Below are 20916 nucleotides of genomic sequence, written 5' to 3' on the forward strand. Positions count from 1 at the left end.
TAACATTGGCATTTTTCAGAGTCCTGCCCAAGGCCTTCTCTGCTGGTCTCATTCAGTCCTATGGCTCCAATTAACATGGGTGTGCAGATGATACCTGCATTATTTAGGGAGACTTTGGCTGCAGACATCAGAATACCCAATAATGGCCTAACAAGGATGATCTTTAAGTGTCATCTCACGGAACAAGAAGTCTGGAGATAGTCTGTTCCAGGGTTGGTTCAGGGGTTCAGAGGGGTCATCGGGTACCAAGGCTCTTTCCACCTTTCAGCTCTGCCATTTGCAAGGCCATCTCAGAGTTTCAAGATGTCACCTGAAGTACCAAACCTCAGGTTCCCACATAACACATTTAGAGTGGGAAGGAAGAGGGTTTTGAAGGCAGAAGACAGCTTTCTTCTCATGCTGCTCTCTGTTTTATCAGGGAGAAAGATCCCTCCTAGAAGTTCCCCAGTAGACTTCCCTGGCCTTAAAAATGTGTCATATATGCAAATTCAAAACTGCTTACCAGTTTTGATAAAAAATAAATTTTAGTAACTGATGGATAACACATGTTTGAAAAATTTAAGCAAACTGTCTTATTGTAGGATCCCTGGAAAAGAGAGTATGAAGCAAATTTTCCATGCAATGCTTACTGGAGAAGAGGATGCAATCTTAAGAATGCAAGAGGGAGGGAAAAATGGGAATAAGACAGAGGAGGGAAAGCAATACAAGTTGGTATGTTGCCCCACTTAGACATACCTTCTCAAGAAAATGCTGCTAGCTAATGCGGAACATCTCTTGGGTGGCCACATGGATTCACTGCTTCTTAGAACAGTCGACTGTGGAAGAAGAATAAAGGCATGACATTATCTGCAAGCCTATTTCCATCTTCTGCTTCATTGGGAAAAGCCTGCCCTACAGGACACCGAGTTTCCCTCACTTGCCTAATGTTGCCCTTTTGGGCAACCACTGGCTGGGAAAATCAGGTTGGGGCTGCACCCTGGACCTGCTGCAGTTCCCACACAGCTGGCGCAGAGAGGAATCCGTGGCTAAGCCCAGCCCTCATCCCTGGGGAGGCTGAGAAAATTGGAGATGTTAGGATATGAGGTGATGGTGGCAGCAGCTGGGATGTGAGCCATCTCTGGGATTGCTCCAGCCTGGGAAGAAAGGCAAGTGGCCAGCACTGCAGGGTCTGTGAAGATGAGCAGATCTGGAGTGGGGCATAAATTGAGCTTGATACATAAGCTGAAGATCATATGTTGCATGAGAAATGGATGAAAGAATCTGAAGAATACTTTAAAAGTGACATAAAAAAGAAAAAAATACAACAGACTTCTTTCAGCTATCTCTGATCTTTTTTCTGGACTCTTTTGGGTGTATTTTCTACTTTTTCACAATTTTTTTTTCTTTCACTGGTCCTTCAATTGTCATAAAAGCTATAATTTGGTATTCCCAGATTTTAAAAAATTTAAGTTTGAATTTAGATTTATTTCTCCATGGATTAAAGACCTCTATTTGAAAAGAAAAACTTTAAAATTATTGGAATAAAAAATTGAAGAATATTTTTATGGTTTCAGGTAGGAAAGGGTTTCTTAAGACAAAAGCACAATTTGTAGAGAAAAAAACTGACATTACAGTGTTCAAATTTTGTGCACGAAAGTTAAAAAGCCCATAGAGAGAGAGAGAGAACATATTTGTAATGCATATAACTAGAAAAATTTAAGATTCCAAATATGTAAAGATTTAGCTATGAATCAATGAAAAATCCAAACAACCCAATAGTAAAATGGGCAAAGAATATAAAGAGGCATCTCACAGAATAGGAAAACTGAATGGCAAATAAGCCTAAACAGTAATCAAGGAAATGCAAATTAAAATGAGATACGAGTTCAATCTCATGATATTGGCAAAAAGTAAGAAAGCTGACAAGATATGTTAGTGAAGATGTAGAGAAAAGAGATTATAATTTTTTTATATTTTAAAATACTTTATTTAGCACAAATTATAATGAATTGTTTACGTTATTCAGAATTAGTGGGTTCAGCATCATCTTTTTTTTTATTATTATGTTATGTTAATCGCCATACATTACATCATAGTTTTTGATGTAGTGTTCCATGATTCATTATTTGCATATAACACCCAGTGCTCCATGCAGTACGTGCCCTCTTTAATACCCATCACCAGGCTAACCCATCCTCCCACCCCCCTCCCCTCTAGAACCCTCAGTTTGTTTTTCAGAGTCCATAGTCTCTCATGGTTCATCTCCCCCTCCAATTTCCCCTCCTTCATTCTTCCCCTCCTGCTATCTTCTTCTTCTTCTTCTTCTTTTTTTTTTTTAACATATAATGTATTATTTGTTTCAGAGGTACAGGTCTGTGATTCAACAGTCTTACACAATTCACAATGCTCACCAGAGCACATACCCTCCCCAATGTCTATCACCCAGTCATCCCATCCATCCCACCCCCCACCACTCCAGCAACCCTCAGTTTGTTTCTCGAGATTAAGAATTCCTCATATCAGTGAGGTCATATGATACATGTCTTTCTCTGATTATAATTGGTAGAACAAGTTTGGAGAGTAATTCAGTAAAATCTATTAAAGTTGAAAGTGTGCATACACTACAATGCTACCATTTCAGTTCCAGGGACATGTCCTAGAAAACATTTGAACCTGTGCCCCCAGAGTTAGATGTGAGAATGTTCATTTCAGCATTGATTGGAATAGTGAAAAATTGAAAACAACCTTAATGTCCATCAATGGCAGAATGGAAACACTGCAGAATAATTATAAAAGAGAATGAAAATGAATGAACTAGAGCCTAATGTTGAATGAAAAAGCAAGTTGTAGAATACTATCCATAAACTTTAAATGGACCAAGTATGAAAAAACCTTAAGATTTGTTAGTGATTTCTTGGGGTTTTTAAAAAGATATGTTATTTCTCTATATAGTTGAAGATTTCATACTAAAACATTTATAGAAGAAAAAAATCTGAAAGAAAAATTTTAAGCTTACTGAAATTTAAATAGAAAATTTAATAGAAATTTAAATAGAAAATTTAAATTTAACTTAAATGTAAACTAAAGCTAAATTCAGAAGCATGCTATGTTAATTGGAAATGTTTGAAAAAAAATCCCATTGCATATAAAATGCTAAACTTTTTATTTATAACCCAAAACAATAGAGATCTGTCGACTTGATAAGAGTTGGCAGAATGATTCTACATGAAAAAGGAAAACAAAAAAAGCCACAGAAAGGAAATGAACAGGGCTTACTCTAATGGATAATCTGATTAGAATGCCCGTCACAGTATTTACTGATGCCGCTTATGTCTGCCAATATCTGTGTAAATAGGTGTATTGGGCAGGATATAGTTTTAATGGCTGTCACAAAGAACCAAAATAAAAGTAGCTTAAACAAGGGAAAAGTCTATTTGTTCCTCACATAATAGTCTGCGTGTAAGTGGTTCAGGACTGAAATAGCTGCTGTGTGGTGGCAGGGACCCAGATACCTTCAATCCTGTTGCTTTGTCATTCTCAACACACAGTCTTTTCTCATGGTCCAAGATGGCTGCTCCAGCGTTCCCCCTCATGTCCGCATTTCAGCCAACAGGAAGCAGGTACAAAGGAAGTGGAGGACATGCTCCTTCCTTGTAAGGATGTACTAGGAGGTTGCTCATATTAGTTCTGCTCCTATTCCATGACTACACCCGGCAGCAAGGGAGGCTGAGAAAGTCTTTATTCTGGATGTCCATGTACCCAGCTAAAATTCAGGAGTTCTAATTTTAAGCATATAAAAGGAGATTAGATATTGGGAAACAATTAGGCAACTCTGCCCAAGTGGTGAAAATCATTCTTTAACAGCTGGTACAAGAGTCTTCTTATGGAGGGAAGTGCCTTGTTTAGGGAAGTATCTTTGTGAGTCATTTGAGTGTGAAAATAAGCATCAGGGCAAAGACTAGGAAGAGAAGGTAGAATAAGAGGGGTTTGGGTATTTCTCTGCATGGGTAAATGAAGATATTGGGAAGAAGCGAAAGGGAGGGGTACCAAGTTACTTGACAAAGAAATCTAGACTCCCCAAACTTTTATTAGGTCACGACTCAAAGAAAGGCTCTGTGAGGTTGGGTTTTTTGTGTGAGTGGGAATCCAGGAAGGGGCTGAGTTTCATGTGCAAGTTGATATTGTGCATGACAGAGAGACCACTTGAGATAGTGAACAGTTCATGAAAGGAAGTACTTAGCATCACCCACCCCCCCCACACACCTTTCCATGGGCTTGGTGTCCTTGAACCCAATTTTGGAAAGGTTATTTCTCAAGAGTCTCCTGGGTGTTCATAGTGATTGAACCCTTGGCAGGCCTCTTTCATGTCTTCTAGACATGAAGGTCTAGGAAGAACACAATCAGACTCCACCTGCAGGCCTTGTTAAACTCAGTCTGATTTTGGGGGAGTCCATTCACCCCTCTCTGTCCAAGCTTCCCCTATCACTAAGAGAAATAGTGCAACCCAAGACTCCACATTAGAACACTGTTAGAACTTCACAAGGTTTGTTTGAGAATTTTGATGGAAATAGTCACAAAGAAATCCAAACTTAAATGCTGGTCATGGCTTTGAAAGTTCTCCAAAAATTGACTCTGGGGTTTAAAAAAGTTATTATTTTGTGGCTTAAGCTAAAAAAATTATATTTAAATTATTATTATTTAAAAATTCTTTGTAGCTCAAGTGAGCTCAGCTAAATATTCATTCATTCATTCACTATGATAGGTGCTATGGGAAGAAAACACAATACATTAGATATGGTCCTTGGCCTCACGTAGCTTTTCATTAATTGGTTAGTTCATTCATTGATTCAGCAAATATTTATTGAACACCTACTATATGCCTGCCACTGGGCTAGGAAGTGGGATGAATGGGAATGAGAAATACTGCCAGCCCTCAAGAAGTTTCCAATGGGTGAGGCAGACATGGAAATAAACTATAAGACAATGTGATTCATGTCGTCAATGAGGAAAGCATAAGGTGCTGTGCTTGTTGATAGCAAATATACAACTTTTAAAGCCAGAGTCATTTGTGGGGTCTTTAAGATGAAAAAAAGTGCAGACTGGGAGGGCTCTCCCAGTTTTCAAAGCATCTGTGATTTCTCTGGTATTGTTTATAGAACAGAGCCTGAGAAAATCTTTTCTGCTAACAAGCCAGAATTTAGTTTATAATTAGACAAGAGGGCTCAACAACCAGGGGTGATGGAACATTGCCGAGAATCTTGGAGAGGACCAAAGGGAAGCAGTTTAAAATTAATTTAAATTTTGAGGTTTTAAAAATGTCCATTTATTTTCCATGGAAACCAGGCTCACCCCACCTCAGAGACTGGGTATTTATGGGTAGAATTATTTGTTGTACATTTACCTGCTTTAATCCCAAGTAGTAATTATTAAACACTGCGTGCCAGGCAGTGCCAGATGCTTTATATATATTATCTTATTTAAACTTTATAGACATCTTGTGTGGGAATTCTTAGTCCCATTTTACGAAACAGAGGCTCAGAAAGTGTAATTTGTTTCAGTTTACACTGTGAGTGGGGCAGAACCAAGATTTGAACCCAGAGTCTACAAGATTATAAGCCCTGTGCTCTCAGTCACTGTTATTACAGTGTATCCCAGATCCTATCATTTTTACAGTAAAATCATTTTAGCTATCATTTACATTTTATACTCTCCTGACTACTTCCAAAAACCCATGTAATAAAATACATTATAATAAACATATAATAGCAAAGCAATTACAATAAAGATAAAAAGGAAGTCAAAAGCCCTTTGAGACAGGGACAAAATAATCACAGTAATCATTTTCCATAAATGTTTGCTGAATGAACAAATGAGTGAATTAAAGTAAAACTAGAGATATTAAGCTTAGAAGTTCCTAGAAGCTAGAGCAAAAAGAGAAATGTGATGAATTATATATCTAACATAAGAAAGCATGTAAGCTTGGCAAAACAAGTTATTGTGTGGACTTTAATAACAGGGGTAAATGTAAATGATGATACCTTCAACCACAGTATTTTAGAAGAAACAGAAGGGGTCTATATATAAAAGTTATTTTTCTAATGGTCTTTAAAAAAGAGATGATAAATCCTTATGAAGCATTTCTAGAAGGAGCTAAGCTAATATGCTCTAGGTAGGTCTCTTTCTGTTATTCTAATATGATGATTCTGGTTCTTGGGGGAAAAGCCCTCTGCCCAAAGAAGATGTCCTTATATAGGGAAAGAGTGGTATTGGAAGGCTAATGGGTCTTGGTTCAAACCCCACCACTTGGACTTTCTGGCTGTTGGCTTTAAGCAAGCTGCTTAGCTAGCTTCAGCTTCCTTAGCTGTAAAGAAGGTAACAGGATCTACTTTGGAAAGTGTTTTAGTATTAGGGTAATTATATGCAGAATGCCAGGTCAGGACATAATGAGAATGATGATTATTGTCTAGTTTTTTTGTTTCCTATTTGCAGCCATGGATGTCTAAATCTGTTTCAGTTGCTTTTGCGTTTATACATTTTTTTCATGTTGTTTGTTTATACAAAGTAGATTTGAAAAAAAAATAAAGTAGATTTGGAGTTTACTGGATAATATGCCTCATGAACATAGGAAATGCATCATTCTTGTGCACTGTTGTGTGCCCAGTGACTGGCCCAGAGCAGGAGCTCAATAAATATGTATTGAATGAATGATTGAATAAGTGAATGAATGAATGAATTAGGGTGAAGTGGGGAGTGCTTGTGCTCATAACTACACTCATTCTCATTACACCATGCATCAAGACTTCTGATTTGGAAAACATCCTTCTAATATCACATTGTGCCTGAGGATGAGTGGTCTGCACCTTCCCCATGACCTCATGGGTCTGAGTGATATTCATATGCTCCCTTTTCTACTATAGCTGAGGATCTCTTTGATTTTCATAATCACCTTCTCTGTCCTACTTCCTTTTACGTTTTAGGAGGGAGAAGAGGAACTCCAGCTCTGATTATAACTTTAGATATCATATGTGGTTGTTATAGACACATTTTGTTCATTTTATAAAGTAAATAGTAGCTTTGTTTTTCAATATAGTGCACTCAGCAATTAAGCCCAGGGAAGCCTAAATTTGTGGATATTAATATTATGCTATTGCTATTAATATTATGCTATTAATATTATGCTATAAGAGCAATACTAACAAACTATCCATTATCTTCACAGAGAAGATAATACCAAAGTGATTCATAGAGACTGATGCTTAGTACTGAATTTTAAAAGTCAATTAAGAAAAAATGTTAATAAACCAGGTATTTAATACTTATAGATAGGAAATCATAAAATCAGAAAGGATGGGAGAAACATCCAAGGATGTGTTTTGGAGGAAAAAAATGAAAGGAGGTGGCATCGACAAAATTAAACCTAGTAATTAAAATCCAATGAGCAATGATCTCCTTTTCTTTATAAAATTATGCTGGGCCTCATTCTGATGATAATCTGATTCTCTTTGATAAGTATAGTAGCAGAGAGGGACAAAGCTTTGAAAATGGGCTTTGTTAAAGTAACAAAGCATTCACTCTTTTCAGCTTCATCCGTGATATCTGATCCCCAAATCTGATACGGACACACTCCCTTCCTCTGCCTGCAAATAGAAAAGAGAGGGATGGGCTGACATCATCTTATGTCTGAAACAATTTATCATTTTGCAATGAGATGTGTCTCCCCAAAGTGTCACCTTGTCTCATATATGCTCAATATAATGGATGATGATGTATTATTGTAGTAGGAGTAGGAGTTTATTTCTAAAATGTAAACCCCAGAGATAGGTATAGATTTTCAGCTCATCTTTGCCTATTGCTCCAGTCCTGCTTGTAAGATGCCAACCTGACAGCTTATACCCAAGGTATAAGGTCTGATTGGCTAAACTGGACCAGGGGAGAGAATTGCCTGACATGGTAGAAGAAGTGGTCTCAAAGGCCAGAGGCTCCGTGGTCCAGGAAGGAAGATTTCAGCCACATCTGCAAAGGTACCACCAGAGTGTCAGGTCCAGGAGTGAGCAAGTTTAAATTGCTGGCCAGAAACTCAAGTGTATGAAAATAACCTATTTTCCATTCTGCCATGCTGGAAAGAGATTCAGTCTTGGTCATTATTGGGACTCTACTGCAGTGTTATGTCAAGCTTTTACACATAGTAAAATTTCATCAGTCATAGGACACCATCCACAATGTTCACCACTGGGCTGCCCATTGTCCCAGCCTGCAGCGGCCTTTCTGCAGCTCCCTGGTTTCTGCACCACACAGGATGCCTGAATCTTTGGCAGGGCTTGGAACCCCTGGGCTTAGAGCCCAAACTTTCTAGATATCCACTGGAGCCATTCCCTTGGAAGTTCCCCTACTACCCAAGGCAGAGTGGGGGTTCTTACTAATCTTCCACTTTCCAGTCTTGGGAATATCTTTCCTTTCAAGTATTAAGGGTTAGATAAACCCAAAGGTAGAATAGTCAATTAGGGTACTCACAGGGCAGGGGCTTGGGGGCACACACACACACACACACACTTTTAAAATAATTGCTGTTACAAAAAATCATTTTATTGATCAAAAGAAATCTAAATTCAATTGGATTTCTTTTTATTGATGTTATGGGTTGGTATTGTTTCTATTTTGATTTATGTTTGGAGGATGGTAGTACTGGCACCATATTCCTCTCAGTAAGGGTCTCTAAAATTCTTAATCTTGCCCCCAAACCATCTCTTCTCTCTCTCTCCTCTTAGGTTACCATTAAAATCTCTTTGAAGAGATCTTTCAGGAATTTTCTGCTTTCTTCTCAGTTGGATGTGTGGGGGGCTTGGGGTTGTGTAGGCAAAGAAAAGGAAATGCACGAGATCTGTCTCCCTTAGTAGAATGGTGGCTTTTCTGGAGGGACTGGAGAATAGAGCGACGACACACACAAATGATCATTCCATTAATATCCTGCTTCACTGGTCATGGTAAGAAGTTATAATCATGATAGAAGCAAACTTTGAGAACTGTTTGTATTTAGTTCTTTCAGGATCAAGGCAAGGAATTATAACTGCCAAGTTAAAGGGAGCTGTGTTTACAGGTGAAATGACCATCTCTTTTTTCTGATGATACTGATATTTCTTTCATTTGTCTTAGTTGAAGGAAGAGCTCTTTCCATTAATGTTTTCAGCATCTAATCTATACTCTTTAAGAAACAAAATATTTATTTTTTGTATTTTTGCCACTTGGAACAGAATTTTTTTTTTCCTAACATATATTCTGCTCTACCCTGCCTTTTAAATGGAAGAAGAGGACATAATTTACCTCTTTCTGTAGCTCTTGAACACTCATTCTCATCTGGGCTTTAATATTAAGCACTGTCCATTCATGTTTTGGGGAACACTTTAGTTTCTTGCATTGTGGCTACCTCTCACCTTGCTCTTACATTCTTTTCAGGTTTGCTGATGAGCATTTGTTATCGGAGGGGAAACCAAGCACCTTGATCTGGGGAGGATACCTACCAAGTAACAGCATATGGGCTCTGTGTCAGGACCTCTGCCCAGCTTTAACACAGGGACTTTAGGGTGGCCATTTTAATGGCATAATCAACTTTAATTGTGGAGAGTCTATTAAATAAATGTTAGGTCCATTGTTACTTAGTGTTCTAAATTAAACTTCGTAAGACACCAAGATACTGATAATTTAATCCCCTTTTTACAGTTGGGCTAGTAGACTCCAGAACAGGTCAGGAACTTGCCCAATGGTCTTAGACTTGACATAAGTTTTTCAAACTATGTGTCACAATCCATGGGTGGGTCATGAAATCAATCTAGTGGGTCAAGATCAGTGTTTTAAAAATCAGAATACAATAAAATAGAAAATATCAGAATAGATAACACATAGATAGCCTAAGCATTTTTTTTTTTTGCAAACTTTTATTTCAGTTACACATGTGTGAATGTGTGTGTGTATACATTTGTGTACTGTGTTGTGGTATGAAATTTATTTATTATCATAGGTTGCAATCCAAAATATTTGAAAAACTCTTATCTATACTCCCCCAGAGAATAAGGTTGTCAGAAATGTGACTTCTGGGAACATGGCTGACATCAGAACTCCTTACAACCAAAGCAGATGAGATGAATGGTCTACTATTTATTCCAGAAAAGTTAGAATTTCCTTATAAAGCTGTGGACATAAAACTATTGATGAAGCACTTGGGATATTTGCTTGAATTAAAAAGACCATCTGGGACCATCCCAAGTAATCATCGAAATCACTGAAGACCTTCATGGTTAGTAGACACTGTCTATTTTACCATAAAGGACAATAGCTGCTATTGTTCAGAATTTACTGTAGAGTAGGCCCTGTTCTAAATGCTTTACACACCGGCTCTCTTTTCACCTTTATAACAACTTTATGAGGTTGGTGTTACTACCCACAGCTTCAGATGAAGACCCTGGGAGACACCAAGGATGACTAAGTCGGCTGCAGCTTGGTGTCTATACCATCAGGTCTAATTTAGAGGGAGGGATAGTGATACCCTATCTTCCCTCAGAATCTGTTCCCTCAGTGTTTAACAACTTCATTTTTTTTTCCAATGAAAAGATTTTCTCTGAATCCAATTTAGATTGCTCATGCTGCAGTTGAAGCCCTTTCCCTCTTTGTATCCTTTGTGGCGGCAGAGAACAGCTGGTCACCATCCCACTGACAATGATGTGCCGTCAAGTAGGGGACAGTAATTGTCCTCCTTCAGAGCCAACAATATCAGCTCCTTGAACCATTTTTCCTCAGCCCCATTTTCCACCAACCCTTCAATTACTTCTTTGTTTCTTGTTCAGTCCTTTGAGAATGGCTCCACAGCTTAACTCCTTACCAGCCCTGGATGTGAGCCAGGATGAGGTTTGGGCACTTCTAGTTCATGTTCCTCTGAATTTCCCTAAGATGGGCACCACAAGGCTGATTTCTAATCTGCATTCAACCTCAGGGGCCCCTCCCAGGCCCTCTACGCCCAGATCTTGGCTTCCTATGCATATACTCACAACCATAGAGGACACACAGACCTCCAGTGACCTTCACTTCATTGTGTCCTAAAGTTTATCAGGGTCTCCTTACCTCTGCCTCACCCCAGGGATGCCCTCCCCAACTCTCTGAATATCCTCCCAACTTCCCCTTTCTTTAAAGACTCCGCTCTGCCTGATGACCAGGAGGGTGGACTCTCACTCACCTCTTCTATTTCTCTGTAAGCTCTTTTGTCTTTCTGCCTCAGAATCTTTATCTATATATCATTCATTTAAAACACCAATTTGCAGTTTAATTTTTAAAACAGGCAGTATGTGCACATAGTATACAATTCAAAAGGTGCAAAATGTACACACTGCAAACATTTTTTCCTAATACCTCGTCCCCCAGAGGTAGGCAACCAGTGTTACCAATTTCTTATATATCATTCCAGATACATCCTACATATCCAATTTGTGATTTTATGTGTGATGTATATGCATACATATGCATATGTGTATTCAAATACATATATATGTGTATGTATATAAATACATATACACACATGTGTGTAGATCCACATATTGGATAACTACTACACACATTATTCTGTACTTTCTTTTCAATGAGTAGTTTAGCTTGGATGCTATTCCATTATGAGTTCATGAAGAGTGTCCCCATCTTCTTTATAGCTGTATAAGTTTCTATTCCGTGGATAGACCCTAATTAACGTCACCAGTCTCTACTGAAGCACATTTTGTTCTAAGAGCATAGGCTTTGGAATCAGACTACCTTGACAGAGTTCTGGCTCATCACCGATTAGCTATATGATGTTGGGTAACTTCTCTGTGCCTCAATTTTCTTGTCTGTAAAATGGGAATTACAATAGTGCCTCCTACCTAGGGCTGTTGTGAGGATTAAATATGAGAACCAATGTAAAGTGCTTAGAACAGTGTGTGCCACATAGTCAGCTCTCAATAAATGTTAGCTTTTGATTGGGCTGTTTCCCAAGTTTTGCTATTAGATTCTATGCTGCAGTGAACAGCCTTGAACGTAGGAGTGAGATCCAAGTATCTAACAGCCCTTACAGCACAAGCACAGATCAATCAGAATGAGGCTGGCCGCAGTGCTGAAGCATGGTCCTGGAGGCCCCTGCGGTATCAGGCGTGACCTATCAGGCGTGACCTCTTGAGTTGCCCCGTTGCATCAAGGTCTGGGGGTTTGGGGGGAAGGGCTGGCTGACAGGGCAGCAGTAGGGTGTTGGGCTCAGGACAGCTTATTTACCAATACATAAGGAAGAATTTCAATATTTTAACAATCAATACAGCACATCTGGAGCATACCAGGTGAATTTAACTCTGTGTTCAAGTATCATTTCACACATGTGCATGTGTATTTTTTAGGATAGACCCCTGGAAATGGAATTACTGGATAAAAGTTATGCACACATACAATCTGTCCTCCTTAGGGATTGTACCAATTTACATCCCCACCAGCAATAGATGGAAGTGCTTGTTTCTTCATCCTCACTGGTACAATATGTTAGCAGACTTCTTTTTATCTGTGCCCACCTGATGGGTGAAAAATGATATCTCAGTGTACCTTACATTTCTCTTATTATGACTGGGTGTGGATGTCTTTTTACGTGTTATCGGCTGTTTAAATGTCCTTTTTTGTCTTTTATTATGGCTCTCATTATGATTGAATTTCAATTTTTTTTATATGTGTAATGGTCATATGTACATCCTTTTCTATGTATCATCTTTGCAAGTGGTTTGCCCATTTTTGTTTCGTGTTGATCTTTTTCTTGTTGATTTGTAGGAGCTCGTCATATATCATATGTCATTCATTTGTTTACTTACCCATAGAGATTTTTTGAGCACCTGTACTAGGCTTGGTGCTGTGCTAGGACTAGAGAGAAAGAGATTAAAAAAAAAAAAAAACAAAAAACACCACAAGACTTGCCTTCAAGGAGCTTACAAACTAGTGAAGGACAAACATGAAGAAATAAACAGTTGCAATAATGAATAAAAAGTACATTGAGAAGGGTGAACATGGGGTGCTTTGAGGGTACCGAGAAGGGATAACATTCATATGGACCATGCTGATTAGGGAATTCTGCAAAGGGTAAACAAAGCCTTTGAGTAGCAGACGTTTAGTAAGTGATTGTTCTATGTGTAAAGACTGATGTTTTAAGTACCTGGTTGGCTCCTGTGTTTCAGAATCATTTCTGAGGAGACCAGCATTGTGATTTTCATATCTGATTCTGCTCCATAGTTATGGCCTACATTCAGCCCCTGAAACACAAAAGGAATAGTGTAAATACAGTATCACCACCACTGTAGAGCTCTGAAAATATGCCTTCTTGATGATAAGTAGCCTTGTCCCCACTGAAGAAAGATAGATAACCATTGAGCTATCAGCTGAATTTCCCCAACAGATGGGGCCTTTTCAAATATAAAATGGGCCATGTCCCCAAATGTGTTCTTTGTTCTACCTATTAATAATCTTTTTAGCAACCTTTGGGTTTAAAATGCAGGTTGGGCATAATATAACACTCAGGCCCAACACCAACCTTCATCTTTCTATTGTATCTTTTATTGAGAACCTGCTGCGAATGTTTCACATCCAATTAACCCATATTAGCAGCACATGGCATTAAATGGTTCGTCCTATTTTAAGACTTTTTTTTTTATAAGAGTTGAATGCAGTTTGGACATTCCACTCCAGCTGGGGCTAGAACAATTGAACGCAAGCCTTGGGCAGAACAAAAGTTCTAAACAGCTTCCCTTATGTGTTGTTCCTAGTGCACAACAGACTTTTGAAACAGTGTAGGTCATAAACCCTCTAAGCAGCTTGTACTTTATCCACCAAGGTGGAAAGAATGCCATGTTCCTATCAGGAAGGCTTCATGTCTGAATTAATAGACTGGACCAGCTACATAATTTGTGGGGCTCCGTGGAAAATGAAAATATGAGACGCTTTGTTAAAAAATTATTAAGAATTTTCAAAACAATGACAATAGAGCATTCAACCAAATACAGGGCCTTCTAAGTGAGGGGCCCCTTGTGACTGCAAATGTTACATGCTCATAAACAGCCCTGTTAATGGACTGCAAGAACCTGCAATGGATCAGCACAACACAGACCCCTGGGGCCACAGATGTGGAAGGGACCTTGGCTGTCATATGGTTGAACATCCTCATTTTGTAGGGCTTAGAGAGATTAGATGAGTTGCCCCCCAAATACCGGTAGGGAGAAGCAGAGGCAGATCTGTAACTATAGACATAATGTGCCCAAAATATGTGGAGAAGAGAGGTACAGATTACTTGTCACACTCTGAAATTTATAATTTCACCTACTATAAAACCATGACTTATAGTTATACTTTTTTCAAGGAGCTAATTTTGTGTATCTTTGAGAGTTCTATCACATTTCCGTCAATAGCATTTTCCTACCAGGGAATAAAAATGGGATGTGTGTACTTTTTCTGTTCCCCTGGCTTCCTTCCCCACCAAATTATGCCCTGAATCCAAGCCTCATCAGCTTTGGACTAAGCAGTGCTTAGTCTAGATCTACCCAGTGTTGATTTAGATCTACGCTGTGATCTTACAACTGTGTTATATTGAAATCTAGGCCTCATCAACACACACATATGTAAGTAAAACAAAAGCTCCATTAATTGGTACGTACCTTTCTACTTACAATGGAAATATTTGCTATGCTATCTTAAAAAATACACCATTTCATTGAAAACAAGCAAATGCTGGTCACGACCCACTAACTTGATTTTATGAACCACTAATGGGTCATGTCACACAGTTCAAAAGACACTGCTTGAATGTCCATGTTGCTTCTGTACGAGGAGGGGTAAGTGAGGACTGAAGGCATCTCAGAAGACATTTCCTCTGGAAAAGAGAACCACCCACAAGGCCCCCAAGTGCTGGCAAAGGGCAAGAAATAGACATATTGAGATCCTATTGGGAGAATATAAATTGACACAATCTTTCTGAAAACAGTTTGCTAAGTTTACTGTAGAATCTTAAAAATTTATTCACTCTGACCCATTCATTCCACCTCTAGAAAAACAGGCTGAGGAAATAATCTTAGATGTAGCCAAGGATTTAGCTACAAAGGATGATCATTGCAATATTATTTATAATGGAGGAAAATTGGAAATAAGTCAGTTTCAGCAGTAGGCAATTGATCAATGAGGGCTTTATATCTATGAACTGAATATTGTATTGCCATTAAATTATGTTATATATGTAGTGAAAGATTTAATGATATTAAAATATTTATGATACAGTAAAAGAGGAAAGCAGATTCGGAACAGTATATACCACATAGTATCATTTTTTATGAAAAGAGAAGATGTGATATATCTATTTGCATTAAAAATTAAGAAGAAAATATATCAGTGTTAATAGTATATTGTATGAGTCTATGGGTTGTAAGAATATAAGTAAATTTTATTTCCTTCTTTATGATTATCTGCATTTTCTATTTTTCTACACTGACCATTATTACTTATGAATTAAAAACAACAACAATAAAGGACCCCTCCAAAAAAGGGAGGGGCAGAAAAGATACAGAAACAAAGTGCATTTGATCTAGGATGAGTGGAGAAACTAGCGTCCTAAGTACAATATATGTTCTATCTCATGGGTTACATGTTAAAACAGATTGTGAATATATATATTTTTGATTTGAAGAAACAAAATTGTTTTTTTCTTTTAGTTTTTTATTTAAATTCAATTTACTTAACATATAGTGTATTATTAGTTTCAGAGGCAGAATTTAGTGATTCATCAGTTGCATATAACACCCAGTGCTTATTTCATCAAGTGCCCTCCTTAATGCCCATCATCCAGTTACCCCATGCCCCCACCCACCTCCCCTCCAGCAACTCTATTTGTTTCCTATACTTAAGTCTCTTATGGTTTGCCTCCCTCTCTGTCTTTATCTTATTTTTCCTTCCCTTCCCCTATGTTCATCTGTTTTGTTTCTTAAACTACACATATGAGTGAAATCATATGGTATTTGTCTTTCTCTGACTGACTTACTTCACTTAGCATAACACCCTCTAGTTCCATCCACATTGTTGCAAATGGCAAGATTTCATTCTTTTTGATGGCTGAGTAATACTGTGCATATTTTATTTTTAAAAGGTTCTGATCATTAAGACTGGCTGTCCAGGTTTAGATGAATGTCCAGCTATGTACTTCACCATCTATAGGATGGCTATCTCTGCAATGTAGATCCTGTGACTTTAGTGAGTCACTTAAAAGTTGATTGCAGAGAGATGGGTCAGACTCTCATGGTTTCTGAAGATTTCACATCTTACGGGGCCTGCCAGTGCTTCTCTTTGCTGTTTTTGTACCATGTATTTTCATGTGGTATTTCATGTTGATTTTCATAATAACCCTATGAGCTAGGCATTGTTTTCCATTATTATATTATTTTGAGGGGAGGAAACCCAGAGATTGACTTGCTCAAGGTCACGTGACAAGACCAGAGTCAGGACTCAAACCCAGGTCCCTGACTGTGAATACCCACACTTTTGGCACTGCCCCTACCATGTTGTCCTAGGTCTTACAAATTTTCTCTGGTTTTGAGAACACAGCTTCTTTAGGGTTGTGGTGCCTAGACAGAGAAAGGAAGTTACTTAAGGTGGTAGTATACGGACTGCTGCAGACAAACTTGTGATAAGACTGACTCAGTGTTGGGATAAAGATTCACTCACAGCCAGGACTGAGCCAATGGGGAAAGAGACCAACTCAACTATCCATGCTTTCTTTCCTTCCTTCCCTTTCTATTTTAGTGTCCTCCTTGTGGTCACTGCCTTGTGAAGCTGAGTGTCCTGTCTCTGTTCTCTGACTGTGGTGGTCACCCATGTCTCCTGTCCCTAGGTTAGGTCACACCTTTGCTATTCTAATATTCAAAGTTTGCCTGTTCTGCTTCCCATTTGCTTTGGGATCTTTTCTTGTCTTTGATTTATGATGAACTCACTCATTAGGGTGGGTGGGGGAAATTTTCAATTAAAAAAAAGGAGGAAATTAGAGAAGATAAAAAAGCCAAAGCATTAATCAAAAAATATGAATTTCTATGAATAGAGATCGTTTTTTTTTTTGGCAGAGTGGCTTTTATGCTACACATCTAAAACTATACCAGAGTTGATCACTAACAATATGTTAATGATTTCCCTCATCTCTACCCTATTCAGCAATTAATTAAAATATCCCAGTACTGATAAGCATTTCATAAATATTTTGATCTCACTTTGCCTGGCTTAATAGTGGAATAAAGTATAGGAGGGACTATATTAGCTTTGGAGAAAACAAACCTAAGTTTAAAGCCCCAGCTTTGTTGCTTTTGACAATTCGCTGATCTCTAAGTCTTGGTTTCCTCATTTGTAAAATGGAGATACTACTTCCTAGCTTCTGACTTATAAGGACTAGATGGAAGGGGCCCTCATGCCCTCAGTGGGGTGCTGAGTTGGCTTGCTCTGGTTCCTAAGAGCCACTTGTTAAATTTTCAGGAATTTCTGAGCAGGTTGTTAAACATAGCCATATTAAAAATTAAAGTATATAAACTTACAATTAAATGCATTGTTTAAAAAGATATAATAAATACAAAACTCATCATCTCCTAGTTATTTTGCTATATTTTACAATTATCTATGCTCTTGTGGTTATTCACATCTATTGTATGTATCTGTAAGGTGGAAATACTAAGTAATGGTGTACCACCCTTCCTCTCTTCTCAACCTCGTGTTAAGTAACGTCTCATTGATAGTTTGGCCATGATGAGGATATTTACGCTACAGAAATGAGCAAAAATCCATGAATCAGGATTTGATTTATTGCTTTGTCGTTGTCTAAGGAAGGCAGGGCTGGCAGACAGAATTTGGCCCATGGATATTTTGGTACAGCCTGCAAACTAAGAAAGAGGTTTTATATTTTTAAAAGGTTGTAAAATAGGACAGAGACCAGATGTAGCTGCAAAACCTAATATATTTATTTTTTGGCCCTTGAGAGAAAAGTTTGCGATCTCTGGCCTAGGTGGAGAAAATTTTAATAATAAAGATTAAACTTAGAAGTGTGTCCTGCCTTGATATGTGGAATTTGAGAAACAAGACAGAAGATCAAAGGGAAGGGAGGGAAAAATAAAACAAGATGAAACCAGAGAAGGAGACAAACCATAGGAGACTCTTAATCTCAGGAAACAAACTGAGGGTTGCTGGAGTGGAGGGGGGTGGGAGGGATGGGGTGGCTGGGTGATAGACATTGGGGAGGGTATGTGCTATGGTGAGCGCTGTGAAGTGTGTAAGACTGATGAATCACTGACCTGTACCCCTGAAACAAATAATACATTATATGTTAATTAAAAAAAAAGAGGTGTGCCCTGCTTGTAGCTCTACATTGTGAGGAGCACATACACAAAAATGAAGACGTGTCTTCCAATGTCTGAAAACTATTATTTGATTCAGCCAAAAAGCTGCTCATGTCACTGGTTAATGAATGAATTTCCAACATATATGTTGGAACTGAAAGAGGGTGTGATTTAATGAGTATAATTTTTGTGAGGGTGGCAGTTCAACATTATTTCACACATGTGATTTCATGACAGCAAATGTATGGGGAAAAGCATTCGTGGACCAGAATACAGTTCCGTTGATCAAATCATGGTTGAAAATTGGCTACCAATACAAGAGTTCAGCAAAGCTAAGTGAAAGCATTCTATGAGGGTCAGTTGGCTACATGGAATTTATAATATACAAAAACTTTGTGTCTTGTTATTATTTGTGAAACATGTTACACATCTCTAATATCTAAAAAGTTGAAACATGAGTGTGTGTGTGTGTGTGTGTGTGTGTGTGTGCCCCTCTCTGAGAGGTTGTTAAACGTTCCCCAGCACACCACTGCCCCTACCTCCCCTATCCGTCTTTCTTCACACCTCCTCTGTGCTCTTAGTTGAAAAACACTGGCCTTCTTTACTTCATGGGATTCTCCAAGCTACCTCCTGGCTCAGAGTCTTTGATGTTGCCTTTTCCTTACTCTGAAGTTTTCTCCTCCTCAATACTTTCACTCCCAATACCTGAGATCCTTCAGATCTAGTCTAGTTGGGCAGATAATGATAGTGTGAAATGCCTAGGGAAAAACAGTAGTAGCTAATGCTTAGAGATCACGTCTATGTATCAGACACTCTGTATGTACCAGCACTTTGCACATATTAATTGATTTAATCTTTACAATAACCCCGTGAAATAGGTAGTAATTATATGTCCATTTTATAGATGAGGAGACACAGAGATGTTATGGAAAATCCGAAGGTCTCAAACGTGGCAGAGCTGAGATTTGAACCCAAGTGATAGGTTCGCAAGTCTGTGTCCTTAACCATCACCTTCCACTGCTGCTGGGGAGAATGAAATCATAACATAGCTCTTGCCATCCAAGAAGAATTGGTCTGGGAGTCATGCAGGAGTCCTTCAAGCATCCCAGAGTTGCAGAGCAGTGTGAGTGTCACCAGACTCTTCAAATGGGAGGGGAGAATTTACAAGGCTGGATTCCCCCTCTTCCTTGTATCTGGGTGTGTATCTGGGGGCATGCTTCAGTATATAGGGAGCCCATAGGCATAGGGAGTGAGAGCCTGTAGGACCTACAGATGCCACTTAATAAGAGACGTAAAATATAGCAATCCTAAGAGGTTTGAATGTAGACCTCCCACTAACTTTACAATGGGGAACATTCGTACATGCACATATACGGGCGAACACACACACACACCCATGTGTGCACATGCTACTTTGGAAAGTTGTTCTTTTCTCAGCTCACTCATTGATTTAACTAACAAATAGTTATGCAATAGTTTTCCATGAGAGGCACTATGTGAAGACCAGGGATGGATACAAACGTAAGTAAGTACAAACGTAAGCTACCATGCCTTTCCTCCAGAAATTTTGTTCTTGTAAAAGAGGTAAGTAGGTGACTATAATATACAAGGTCAGAGGGATTAAGGGACAATGAGAGAACTACAAATAAAAGGTGAGGAGGGTTTGGTGGGCAGAGTAGGGGCAGATGAGGAATAGGGTTGGCTTCAGGGAGAACTCAGCACTTGTGGTGGGCCTGGAAGACCTGAGGATAGGAAAGGAAGGTGATTTAGGTAAAAGGAGAAACTTGAGCGAAGGCATGGAGCCAGGAGAGCTTGGCATAGGTGGGTAAGAAGTTAAGGTCTCTGAAGAGACAGGATGTAAGAAAATGCTAGAAAGATAAATCAGGGCTAGATTGTTAGAGAGTGGAAGGAGTTCTAAATGTCAGACCAAAGCATTTTAAATTTATTTTTATGGCAGTGGGAATCCATTGGGGGATTTTGATTAGGAGAGCATCTAGCAAGGGGCTTGCTGGGTACATAGTATGCAGATGACCGTTCAACGTCAGTTCAATTGATAAAGCAAAGAAATAATGATGGCTGAAATGTATTGGGTGCTTGCTGTAGCTCAGGCACTTTTCAAACATTTTACACATTTTTAACATGTAATTCTCACCACAGCCCATGAGATACTATATCTCCACCTTACGGGGGAGGCAACTAAGACTCAGAGAGGCTATGTGTCTTGCTCAGGGTTGTGACAAAGAAGTAGGCATCTGACCAGAGCCCCCACGCTTTATACCGCTGTGCAACTTGGAAAAGAGAAAAAAAAAGAAAAAAGGAAAGAGAAAAGAGATATGAAGCCAATGCTGTTCTTCAGAAAGGAGGCTGTGGTAAGCCCAAATCAGCAGAGGAACAGGGTGGGTTGGAAATAAGAGACATTCCAAAGATAGAATCCACATGGATCTGTTATTACTTGCTATAGGAGGCCCAGGAGAGGGAAGGGTCAAGAAAGCTCAGTTGCTAACTTCAGTCCCTGGGAGGTGGTGGAGCTATTGAAAGAAATTGGGGG

This window comes from Halichoerus grypus, chromosome 6 (assembly GCF_964656455.1).
Source record: "Halichoerus grypus chromosome 6, mHalGry1.hap1.1, whole genome shotgun sequence".
NCBI lineage: Eukaryota > Metazoa > Chordata > Mammalia > Carnivora > Phocidae > Halichoerus > Halichoerus grypus.